The sequence below is a fragment of the Mchenga conophoros genome, linkage group LG5, assembly GCF_057382185.1.
Source record: "Mchenga conophoros isolate Kocher_MC1m ecotype Shallow Benthic linkage group LG5, M_conophoros_male_GT1.1, whole genome shotgun sequence".
Lineage (NCBI taxonomy): Eukaryota > Metazoa > Chordata > Actinopteri > Cichliformes > Cichlidae > Mchenga > Mchenga conophoros.
The window spans coordinates 12,330,437-12,344,106 of NC_140530.1; the positions used below are offsets into that span (position 1 = coordinate 12,330,437).

The window sequence follows — 13,670 nt, forward strand, 5'->3', positions numbered from 1 at the left end:
TGTGCGTCTTGTGTGTCTGCTAGGGTCAAGCCTGCTGAATGAAGGTGTCCTCTGATTTGGTCCATTGTGGTGCGAGGGTCAGCGGAACAGACGACTCAGCACCTGTCACCGGTCGAGTCCCACTCATCACTCACCGCCTCCATATGCTGCCCATTAAAATCAGACATGCGGGCACTCGGCTGGCAAAGTCCACACACCCAGTGACCCTCCTCACATCTGTTGACAAAGTCTTAAACACATGCAGCATGGAGAAGGGGGAAAGGACAGTCGGTAGGGGAGGCAGAACAAAGGGAAACGTTTACATGCTAAAAGTTCACTTTTCCGAACGCACAGCAGAGTAAACTGCGTGACAGATGTGCTCTTATCACTCACGGCATCTTGTGTCAGACAGCATGTCTGTTTATAGAGGGCTCACCAGGCTGAGGCCATTACTTATACCGAACAGAGAAACTACTTTTGTGTGTGTGTGTGTGTGTGTGTGTGTGTGTGTGTGTGTTAGTGGCAAATCTCTGTAGCGCAAATACTCATATTTTGAGTCACTCATTCATAATTCGTTTATGCAGACATGACCGCCACGAGGATTCATCTATAATAAGCTTTTTATGCAACCATAAACTGATTAAAGAAATCGGGACAGATGCCAAACCATTTAATCATTGAATAGGGTTATAAGATACAACTTCAGTGTGCAGTTGCTGTGTTAAAATGTGTCCATGTGGAAACAATGGGCACAGCAAAATGGTTGCGCTATAAAAGTAGCAGATACTGGATGCAAATGCAGTTATGTGCACAATCCCCTAAAGGGTTTCACGATTTGCTTGCCTGAGGTTGCCAGAGGGACGGAGAGGAATTAGTCTGCGGACGTGTTGCTGAGCCTCTCTTCCCTTAAAATTAATCATTTACAGTTTCTCACTGAAAAGAGTTAATTTATTCAAAAAGCAATGATAGCAGCCAGAAAACCCCTCATGTTGTATTGCTTTTAGTGGCAATTTTAATCCAAATCTTAAATGATAAAATGTTATTTTGTTTTTTTTAGAGTCAATGCTTTCTAAATCGCCTGTGGCACGAAGCCTCAGGCCGACTAATTTCCACACCATGCTTTTTTTTTCTTTTCTTTTTGTTTTTACCTGTAACGTAAACACAGAATAAACTAAAAGCCTCTTGTTTATTACAACATCTGATCTGGTTTGTTTTTGGACATTCACAGCAAAGGAGCACAATCAAGCCTTCAACTGATGCAGCGAGAGTACTGACTGAGATCATTTTTTGTCCCACATTACCTTCTATTCTTTGGCTCTGTGCTAAATCCAGAACTGAATTGATAATCCTTCTCCTCACATCTTGATTAATCAGCGCCCATCATGTATTAAAGACCTCATAGTACCATATAATCCTAACAGAGCACTTCACTCTCAGACTGCTGGATTACTTGTAGTTCCTAAAGTATGACTGGGAGGCAGAGCCTTCAGCTCTCAGGCCCCTCTCCTGTGGAACCAGCTCTCACTTTGGATTTGGGAGACAAACATACTTTTAAGATTAGGCCTAAAACAGTTTGATAAAGCTTATAATTAGGGCTGGAACAGGTGACCCTGAACCCTCCCTTAGTTATACTGCAATAGACTCAGGCTGCTGGGGTAATTCCCATGATGCACTGAGCATTTCTTCTTCACTCATCACTTTATTAGCTGTGTTTTTATACACGACTACTGTATTTAATAAATAGTAATTATTAAACCCTGGTTCTCCCATAATGTTTCTTTTATTCTGTCTCTTTCCTCTTTCCTCTCACCCCCAACTAGTCATGGCAGATGGCCGCCCCTCCCTGAGCCTCGTTCTTCTGGAGGTTTCTTCCTCTTAAAAGGGAGTTTTTCCTTCCCAAAGTCGCCAAGTGCTTGCTTATAGGGGTTGTGAGTTTCTTTGTAGTGTGCACTTTATATTACCTTACTAAGTGCCTTAAGGTGACTGTTGTTGTGAGCTGGCACCAAATACAAATGAATTGACTTAAACTACTGTATATTAAACAGATGCCTGAGAATAGCAGTAGGTAAAGTACAGAATATCCACACAGTTATACCAAACCAATAACTGAGGTGAATGATCTGGAGTCTGAAGACTGCAAGCTAGTTAAGGCATTTCACTCCATTTTCACTGCTCCACGTGCACATAACATGCCTCAGTCTCCTCGCATTAGATGCCAAACACACCCTCAGACTTTGGTGGCCTATTTAACCATTTATTGGGTTAAAAAAAACATTTGGTGAGTTCAGTGGACATCCAAATAGGGTTCTATCCCATCTTTGCAATCCATCAGCAAAGATCAGGCTGTATCACAGATAGTGACATGTTATTTAACCCTAACCTTAGTTATACGTAATTAACCTTAATTTTCAACATAAAGAATGAAAAATGTTGAAATGAAGTCAAAAAAACTTCCACCCTCTCCCTTTGAGGTGCTGCCCTGCTCTGCAACACTCCCTGCTCTTACAGCCACTCCACTGCCGAAGTGCCCACCTGTGGGCTCTGCAGGGATATTTGCTCATTACTGACTGAGCTTGAATGTTAGACAGCAGACTCTAACCATATTCTACTGTGGTTATAAATGATTTCAAACATGAATAGCTTAACTTACCTTTGAAAATTATCGGCTGCAGTGATAGCAGCATGAAAAATGCATTTCTAACAGCTTTGTATTTTGTGTGATCAGATCTCAAACCTTTACCTGATGCTGTTCATTGCAGTCAACCTTTGTGCACAGTACACTCAATCCATAGCTATTTTGTTATACTGCACTTGAGAATTACTGTTTATTCAATGTTAGTGAAGATATAAATTTCTTACTTTCATCTTACTGTTTTCAAGCAGTAAACCAAATTATATCTGCATGCCTTGATATGGTTCTAGCTAAAGTTTAGTGATTGTTTTTAATAGAATCAGCCATATGACTGCTTTGCAACAGGAATAATCAGCTGTACGGTTTAAAAGCTGCATGTAAGCAGTTTAACCTGAATTAGACCTTTACTGGAGAATAGCCAGTAGCCGAGGTAAGGACATGCATATAAGTGCGGTCTGAGAGAGAAGCAGAGAAATCAAATGAGGGACTTGGAGTTGAAAGTAAAGAGAGTGTCTGTAGAGATTACATGGATGGAATTCTATGCGCTAGGTGTGCACGCGTGTTTAATTTGGTGTAATAAGTGTACGAATCTGAGTATGTATGCAGGCGCGGTTGCAAAAAGTTTAATGTGTGTAATAAAAAGATTCTGAGAGCATGCCTGAGTGACTGTAAAAGAAATGCAGAGGGCATTCTCTTCAAACGGGTGGTATTCAAAGAGCAGGCACTTTCAAAAGGAGACAGCACTGAGGGCAGCCGAGTTTGAACTGTGTTTGTGCAAAGCAGTCTGCCTTTTAAAAAAAAGACAAGCAAAGAATTAATTCCTGAAGTGCATTCACTGAGTCTTCTTAGAAAGGGAGCAAATTTTAGGGGATATAAAGAAGTAGTGGTGGAGCTATGAAGACGTGAAGACAGGGGGTTTACTAACCGAGCAGGGAGAGGAGGGAAGTTGTGGACTGGAAGGCAAGTGAGTGAAATACATGGAGGGTAAGAAAGGGATGGAAAAAAGGGACACATAGAGGGAGAACACTGGCCCGGGGCGCTGCTACGTGCTTTGCCTTCTTTCTCCCCTTTCTTCAGGAGGCTCTCAGAGAGACGGAATAGACACGAGATGAAAAGAACAAAAACCCACTTTCTACATGGACCTATGGGAACGCTTGAGCCAGTGGTGCCACATATAGCTGCACCGATCTGACCTCGGCGCTGCAGGAGTGATGGCTAGTGAATTACCATGTCAGTGGCCCAGTGCCCCGTCACTCCAGCTCCCTCACACGCATAATAAACACGCTCTATCACCCGTTCGGCCCAACCACACCGCCCAAAGAGAGCATATTAATTATAGATACACATTAAATTACTTTCATTACCTCCCCTGCTCAGTCGACGGGACAGAGACAGGGATGATGGATGGAAAGGGGTTTGCTTTACTTCCCCAAGTAGCAAACGCCCCTTCTTTTACCTTCTCTCACCCTTTTCTGGCGTGTTCATTCTTTATTTTGCACCAGTTATCCTGTGACTTGCATTTCCCTATTTGTCTTTTGCATCTTACCCCCAATTTTTTTTGTGACAACTAGACAATGGGAATGTCTGTTCTCTGTCACATAGAAGAGAGCAAAATGTGCCGTAGGGCAAAATTGCCCCCATCAGACCGTTGTTTGGATCAGCTGAATGAATTAATGAATAACTGTGGTACTTTCAGGACCCAATAGGTACGCTTAATTTTTTTTATACTGAATATGAACCATAGGAAAGAAAACCCAGGTTTGTCGTCGGTATGTTATAATACAGTATTGTGCAGCTGAAGTTGTCAATCAGACACTTTCCAGTTGAAACGTGAATAAAATCTGACTCTACTTTTCTCTGTTCATATTTGCTCATGTATCCAACAGCACTGACTGAAGTACAACCAAAACATTGACAGTTGTACCTCTAATGACCTCCTGCAATTTGAACCAAATTTTCACATTTGGCTTCATCGCTCCAACAGACCACTGATTTTCTGATGTATACCTCAGCCTTTTTTCCCCGTTTCCCCTTCTAATAAAACCATTTCCAAAGAGGCTTAAGCAGACAGTCGATGGATCAACACAAGGATCAGATGCATCTCTCAGTTCCTGTGTCTGGTATTTTTTTCTGGTATTTATTTCTTGCTGACATCATTTTCAGATGCTGTTCATCTGCTGTAGGCCTGCTATTTTTTCTTTTGTCCTCCACATGCTCAGTTTGTCCACAATGCCAATATAATGTTTCAGCTAACAGCTCTTTGGGAATCACATTGTTGGTGCAAAAATACTAGTTTTGAAAATCTGGGAATGTTATCCTTGACAGTTTTTGTAGATTTAATTCAAGAGATGATGTCCTCTTGTTGCAAACTGCTCGTAACAAAGTGCCTAAAGATGCAATTTAAAATGTGTTCTTTGGTATGTGTCAGCACAACACTGCCTCAACCCTTGTGTTAGGTGCCTTTTTTTTTTTTTTATCTTTGAATGATTTAGTGTAAAGTGGTTAAAAAAAACATTACTCTAAAAATAGTCAGATGCAGGAACTGGACTGAAAATAAGTGGAAAATGTTAGATTTGTATTGTTGATTGTCATTTATGCTTAGAAATATTTACTTATATATGCTTAGAGTTTTGTAATTAGTTGTAGATTGGTAGAGGTTTTGATCCTTGATAGTCTGCAAACTTTGTGTGTATTAGACAGCACTTTGGGAGCATGAGAGGTCATACCGTGTCTTATTGTTTTATGGTAGGATTAACGTAGTTGCGTCTGTTCTAGTCTAAGTGCTTTTCTGTTTAGATGAACTGCTGGACTTCCTCACCGGGGGGGGTCTAGTCTACCCTCTTCCTGACCAAGGATGTTTGACCCTTTGATCAGCAGACCACACACACACACACACACACACACACACACACACACACACACACACACACAGGCAAGGTACTCTTTGTTTGTATGTAGACGTCGTATGTTAATGAACCTATGCATATTCATGTAACCTCAATAAAAGGACAGTGTATGGGAGAACGGACGAGAGCTACTGGGGTCAAGCGAAGGAACGGCGCTCTGTCTGGTTCTCTCCCGTGCACGAGTAACATGAAGAACTTTGCCTATTTGTGTCTTGCTTAGCAGTGTAATTATATTGTCTTCAACGTTCCAGCGGATGGGTTCAAGCTACAAACCTAACATTAATTGGTCCTTCGATGCCGGCTCCCTGGGATCGCATTCACCGAGGGGGGGGAGGCACGCTGAAAGACTGACGTCAGCCAGGAAGTTCCTGTGGATTCGCTGTCTGTCTTTCTCCTCGATGAATGGCGATCGGCGGGATTCAGGCTGATATTACACGCTAAGCAACGCCAAGTAAGTTTAAAGAGGCCGACTCTATAACCGTGTCGTTGTGCAGTCTCCGCCATTTTGTGAGGCGTTGAGAAGTTCGCTGCTTTGTGGAGCGATAACTGGGTTAGTGTCCCGAAAAAGAAGTTTTGGTTAAATCGCCCAAGGGTCCCAAGCGTCCGGTGAGTGTCCGGTTTTGAAATCGCCCTGGGTGTGTGTCCCGAGCGTCCCTTCATTGGGTTTTGTCGCGCGAGTGGGTGAGCGTCCCACAACTGGGTCAGGGTCCCGAGCGGTCCGGTGTGAGTCCGGAGTAGGCCTATTTTGTGTTGTTGTCATTGTTGTCGTCGTCGTCGTTTTTGTTGTTGTTGTTGTGTGAGTGTGTGCGGAGCGGAACATGTGGTCTGTGACACCGACTGTTGTTGTTATCATGGGTTTCTAAGCAACCAAGAGTGAGTTGGAGGGAGACAGACGTTTGTGCTGGACTTTGCTCCTGGCAGCTGACACAAAATGTTTATTCTTTAGCTTGCCCTGATCGACAACAGCCTGTGTGCCAGACCATAGACGTAATTGAGGTGGATAGTTGTTAAAAGTAATCTACATTAAGCTTGTGGTTGCTTAAATTCAGTACAATGACATGTGAGGTGAAGTGATATAGGTAGATATTTAAACTCATGAAGTGCATAGAGGCACTTGACCTGTGTGGAAGACTGTCGTCTTGTTATGAACCATTGTTGAGATATGGAGCACACCTGTGAAAACAACTAATATGCTGAACCCTGTATGAAACATCTAAAAATACATGATGGAGAAGCTGTGTTGAATATGTAAGTGTAAGACTTTGCCACTGTGGGCAGAGCATGCAACTACTGTGTGATGTCGCGTTGCAGTTTTGTTTTTGTTTTTTGAGCTGATGAGCAAGCTACACATTATCAGATCAAGAGCTGTCTGAGAACTACTCAAAGAGAGGGAAACAGAGAGTGTGCAGCGTTTCCATGAGCAGTTTTTCTGCACCTTGACTCGTGTGTGTGTGTAGCATCAGCATCATGTTTTTGTTTATTTGTTTTGTTGGATTAAAAATAATTAAATAAACTGGTGATCATGCTTATGGATCACCATGGCACATATCTCCAGCCATATGGTTTATTTATGCAGATGAAAAAGTGAGTGTGAATGTGTCTGACATCACAGTGTTTTTGTGCACTGTGCAAAAGTAATTGCCTTTGATTGTGAGTGAGAGCGGTGATTTTGCAGACCACCAGCTATTGTGAAGAAAAAAAAAAGAGTGAAAAAGAGAGAGAATTTATATTGTAGATGAAAAATAATCATAGGAAAAAGGTTTTGTGTTGATCAGCCGAAAAACAACTACAATGTCATTTTCTGCTTTTAAGAAAGGATTGTTCACACAAACACAGACAGAGAGAGAGAGAGAGAGAGATGTGTGTTGATTAAGCAGTGATGATAATAATGAAATGTCTTAGTTTGTCACTTTCAGGTGAAAAGCAGACCTGAATCAATTTTCCACATGCAGCGGTCGGAAGAAAGTTATAGTTTAACATCATTGGAAACATGCAGGCCAAGTTTCTGGCTGACTTATTTACAGTGCTATGTGTCTCTCAACCTCACAAGCAAGCAAGCTCTCACCCCTCCCTGAAGATAAGGAATGCAGCTCCAAAGCAATAACATGATAAAGAGACAGCAGCAAGTCCTGAGCAAAAAAGTCCCAACAAGCAGCAGCAATGTGGATAAACAGCAGCAGAAGAAGAAAGCAAACCCATCTTCCTGTCTGATTGGATGAATTCCACGGAGGGGCGAGCAAGATGGCAGCGTGAAGAGGAGTTTTTGTTTGAGTTCTCAGCACGAGACACTTATTTGACGTCTTTCTGGCCTTCGGGACTTTTTTGGAGATCAGCGCGCTAAACTTGCTGGATCTGAGGCCAGGGTCTGCGGCGGCAGCATGTTGAAATGCTCAAAAAGGACTGAGTGACTCGGGCAAGCCACATGCGGCTAGCGACATGAAAGAAATGGACCCTTCATGATGCGTTCAACGTGCCAGCGCTGTGGTGGGAAAGGCTCCATCATAAACACGCCCTGCGCCCTGCGCCGAGGTTCAGGCCAAGAAGAAGAAGATGATGACTTCCAAGCCCAAGAAGGTCGGCCTCAGCGTGGGCGAGCTGATTGTGAAAGCCGTGGCCGCTCTCAAGAAGGCTCTGGCTGCCGGAGGCTACGATGTGGACAAGAACAAGGCCCGTGTCAAGACCGCCATCAAGAGCCTGGTGGCGAAGGGCACTCTGGTGCAGACCAAGGGCACCAGGACCTCCGGATCCTTCAAGATGAACAAGGCTACTGAGAGCAAAGCCAAGAAGCCCGCCGCGGCCAAAGCCAAGAAACCGGCAGCAGCTGCTAAGAAGTCGCCCAAGAAGGCAGCAGCAGCACTTCAGCTACTAGACAGGACAAAGCTGAAGGAGAACTGCCGGGACTGTTGAAGTGGGAGAGGACAAAAGAGTGAGAGGACAACAGAGTGAGAAGACTAGGTGAGAACACATAGGAATTATTTAATGTGGGAAATCAAAATTTGGGTTAGCAAACCTGGGGAAAAGAAAACTGACTGCTTAAGTTGGAAAATTGAGACGGAGTCTGAAACATTGCGAAAATAGAAACATATACAAAATCACACACACACACAAGCAGAACATGCATTAACCCTACTAACAATTCCAAACACAAAATGACTCATGAAGACTCATAGCACATTAGTTAAGAAATGATTAAATAATAGCAGAGAAGTGTGTAGGAAAGGCAGCTTTAAGAACATGCTCTGCTGGAGATGCAGCTCCACAGACATGCATTAGACCTGCCTAATAACACAAACACATGTAATGAAAATTAGCTTGTTATCTTTCATCAGTGTTAAAATAGTGTCAATTTAGCAGACACTTGTTATTAAATACTGAATTTATCCAATGCAAAAAATTGACTCTCCAGGTTGCAGGACAACAGTTTAACTTTTGTGGGAAAAAAGATCCTGGTTTGACCAACCAGTGATCAGACAATAAATTTAGTTGTTAAAATGGTAAATTGGGAGAAGCTTCCTGCTTGATTGAGGCAGCACATGTAATTTACTGTATGAGGGAAATTGTCTTTTGTGATACTATTTTGAACATGCTTTTCTGTTGTCCTGTCAACTTAGTGGGTTAATAGTTGATATGCAAATTAGTGATCGGTTTTAGATTAATGAAAGGTGATTGAATTCTAGCACGAGTGAATGAGATGTGTTGGAGTTTGTTGTGTGTTGAGTGGAGACTCTAAAACACTGAGTTTCCTGTTTTGATGTGCGAGTGAATCCTGTATTTAGATACACAACTCTGAATACATCAGAACAAACGTCTTTTGTGAAGTGCATGACAGCATGTCACATGTTTTATGATGAAGGGAAAAGGAAAATTGAATAAAATAGATCTGTGGCCTAAATGAGTGAAGAGCACAGACCTGGTAATTAAACTCATAGCTAATAAGACATTAGGATTATGTTGTGTGTTGTGCAGCTGATGGTTGATTTGGAGTGAATCTAGCTGATGATTTTTCTTTTGTTGTGAAGTTGAGCCTGCCGATTAGTATGATGGTATGATGAACCATGCTAATGGTATGATTTACCTGAGATGAGGAGTTTGTGTCATGACTTAACAAGGCCTTTTTATTTTGATACTTTCACAGTGCACTGAGAGTTTGGTTTGATAATCTCTGTTATTTTTTATTTTTCATTTTTGAACAAGCACTGATTTTTGCTTGTGAATTTCTTTTCTTTGAGCAGATCTGCAAGTCGGGAATTAAAAGCGTTACACGTCGTCAAGAAAATTGTTGCAAGTGAGTTTCTCCACATTTAAAATGGGTTCAGGAGGAAGCCACTTATTTGGGACAATTAGGAAATGAGAGTCCCCCCCCAAAAAAGGATTCAACGAGGAAATCCAGTCTAAATTATTTTTCTTTTTGAAATAACGTCGTTTTGCTGAGCGTGGAAACGAATGCGATGATAATTTCCACAATTAGCAAAAGAAGGAACCACTGAGTGAATGAGTAAGAATTTTAAAATATCTGACTGAACATGATTGTGTGAAGTTAACCCCCACCTGACAAAGGTGCAGATGAACCCATGTGTTTCCTTTTACAGGAGCAGAAAGATGACAGCAACACTCGAGGTTGCATGATGATTTAACCTTTTAAATGCCATTTTCTGTGTCTGTGCATTTATCAGGTGTGTTATTCATAGGCTTGAGTTGCTCACAGAGATAACTGTGACAAAGTATGCATACGCCTGCGCAAGCGCTAATATTTGCATTTTCTTTTCTTACAGCATGCCAGTTCTTCATGTGAATTGATGATGCGATTTATACCAGGACAACTGGTTGATGTTTTTTCCTACTACAGGATTTCTGGGTTTATGTGTGAGGAAAACTGTGTTTACAGGTTATGTGTGGTGATGCTGTTGCATTGTGTTGATGGGAAAATGTGAAGGTTACTTTGATAATGTGAATAACCTGTGTGAAATTTCCTGTGTTGAGAACTGGTGTTACTTCTTTCCACAGCTAGGGTTGACTTTATGGTGTTTTTATGGCACCTCTGGAACCTGTTGACCTGTGTCTGACCTCTGTCTGACTACAGTCAATGTGTATTGCTAATGTTAGTTTCTTTGAGAATGCTGTGGAAGATTCAGCTGAAACGGACAAGTGACATGAGTGAAACAAATAAGAGATACAGTGTTTCTGGGATAGTTTGATATGGGCTCATTAGCTGGCCACTTTTGAGCCCATAGTAATATATAAGTGGAGTGACTTTGCTTAAGAGCAGTCACCGATTACATTAATGTTGCCTGAGTACATGGGATGATCCATGTCTGAGGCGACTTATGAAAATAATTGTAGTTTACTGATTTGAGAAAACCTGCACATGACACTTGTCTTGCTGATGTTGAATGCTTCTTGTCCTTATGATACAATTGTTTACAGGTATGTAGTTTGATTTTACTTCCAGATTTTGTTTTCCAGGCCATGATGGTGTGTATGCAGGCTCCTGGGAGAGCCAGGTGTTAAGCAAACTTAATATGCAAAGCACACTAACATTTTCATTGCAGGATTATAGGTCCAGGGTGGTGCTGCTCCAGGGGAGGAGATGCCCTGATGTTGCCTGGGATATGATCTAGCTAATCTTTTTCTTTAAGACTGGAATCCAGGTTTGGTGAGTTGACGCATGGGTGTGTCCATGCGTCAAGAGGAGGGGTCCAAGGATTAACATTAAACAATGTTTTTTATTATTGTTGCAGTGATTTGTGTGATTAACCGTTTTATTTACAAATATTAAACCTATGCAAGTGGTGCATCCATGTTCAGATGAGGCTTTGATGGCCTATAAGTGAAGTTCACTGAACTAAAGAATGTGGTTTGATGATTGTTGACATACTCTCCAAATAGTTTGTCTTCCTAGCAAGGAAATACAGGTGCAGCAGTAATCTCCTGAGAAATCTTCAGAGACCCAGTGAGAAGCGTGAACCATTCCAGGCATAGCCGACAGCCAGGCAGTGGTTGAGGTCAAAGGTCAAGCTGGTTGGGGCCCATCATGAAATCAGACCTTGGAGCCACAGCAAGGACCATGAAACTGCTTGCAAAATAGAGGAGAGGATCGTCCACAAGATGGGAGCTGAGGCCAGGAGAGAGGCTTCAGGAGGATCAGAGATCATCTTCAGCACAGCAGACATCACACAGAGAGCTGTGCTACTAAGCTTCCAGGGAATCAAGAGGAGACTTCCCACAGCAAGATTTTAAATACAATGAAAGATTCAATATTGACGCTGAGGAAGACAACTAAGGTGTACGACGTGCTCTGCCTTAAACCTTCAGCAGCGTTGGAACATGAAAACTCGTGGGATGAGGGGAGCGTGCCAAGCTCCATCGACAGCGTAGAAGGAGTTCGAGGATGACATCATGATTCTGTGAAAAGCACAGGAACCAGAAGCTATGGTGGTGATGACAGCAGTTTCCTATGAACATCACCTAACGCTGTGCCACTATACTGTGCATACGATGACACTCTGAAGGCTGCTGGGATCATAACAGCAGTAAGACAACTGAACCCTGCACCGTTTCCACAGAGGTGTTTCTCTGCAGAGCGTGGACAATTAAGGAGTCATAAATATCCCCCTCACAAGACGAAGGTCTGAAGTCAGGTGATGGGGGCTGGTAAGAGGCCATAAAACTGGAGTGCTGAGAGGTCTGCAGCTTGGAAATAGCTGAGACCCATGTTGACAAACAACAAAACCAACTGGTATGTTTGAATGTTTATTCTACATACATTTGGACTCTGGTCCTATGGACAGTGATGGAAACAACTGGAAGAGACATTCATGACGCCCTGCAGAACTCAAACCACTCTGCAGAGAGGCATGTGATGTGCACACCTGGAGGAAGCACCACCAAGCTGAGATGTTTTTGAAAATGTTACTTTTTTATTTTCACTATTAAATTAACAATTTCTTTGTTTGCTCGTAAGATGCAGTTTGCCATGAGATGAGCTCAATGAATGGGGTAACTGCTAATACATTTATTAAACTGTGTACCTTTCAGTAATTTAGGGTGATTTGACATATGCTGAGTAAAAAAATGTTTGCATTGAAACTGTCAGACATGAGGTATGCATAACTGGGAACTTTCTAGCATAAAGGTCAAAAACGGGGGAAATGTTAGATTTGTATTGTTGATTGTCATTTATGCTTAGAAATATTTACTTATATATGCTTAGAGTTTTGTAATTAGTTGTAGATTGGTAGAGGTTTTGATCCTTGATAGTCTGCAAACTTTGTGTGTATTAGACAGCACTTTGGGAGCATGAGAGGTCATACCGTGTCTTATTGTTTTATGGTAGGATTAACGTAGTTGCGTCTGTTCTAGTCTAAGTGCTTTTCTGTTTAGATGAACTGCTGGACTTCCTCACCGGGGGGGGTCTAGTCTACCCTCTTCCTGACCAAGGATGTTTGACCCTTTGATCAGCAGACCACACACACACACACACACACACACACACACACACACACACAGGCAAGGTACTCTTTGTTTGTATGTAGACGTCGTATGTTAATGAACCTATGCATATTCATGTAACCTCAATAAAAGGACAGTGTATGGGAGAACGGACGAGAGCTACTGGGGTCAAGCGAAGGAACGGCGCTCTGTCTGGTTCTCTCCCGTGCACGAGTAACATGAAGAACTTTGCCTATTTGTGTCTTGCTTAGCAGTGTAATTATATTGTCTTCAACGTTCCAGCGGATGGGTTCAAGCTACAAACCTAACAGAAAAGAAGCTAATATCCAAAGAAAACCTTTAGAGACCTGGAGAACTTTCAACTGTGGCTCAAGACTTTTGCACAGCACTGTATTTCCAGTTGTACTCGATTAAACTTGATCTATAAGCTCTCTGATTTGATTAACTTTTGAAATCAATCACAAGAAACCTAGCGTCTGCATGCGCTAATGAAAATGTGGCTAATATGAAAATAGCACCTCTCCAGTGTCATCTTCTCTCATCCCATACAGTGCAGTCCCTGAGCAAATAACCATGCGCCACATCTCTTCTTTAACCCTAAAGGCCGCTGTAGGCTTCGCAGTGTGTCTGTGTATTTATGTGTGTGCACACTTGTCCTCCTTCGCTGCCTTCTATAAGTTTGATCTCACTGCAGCCAGGAAACC

General features: G+C 42.3%; 1 pseudogene; it reads left to right on the plus strand.

Annotated features, from left to right (window-relative positions):
• Positions 1-5,179: 5,179 nt before the first annotated feature.
• Positions 5,180-13,238, plus strand: LOC146573890 (histone H1 pseudogene; annotated as a pseudogene).
• Positions 13,239-13,670: the final 432 nt, after the last annotated feature.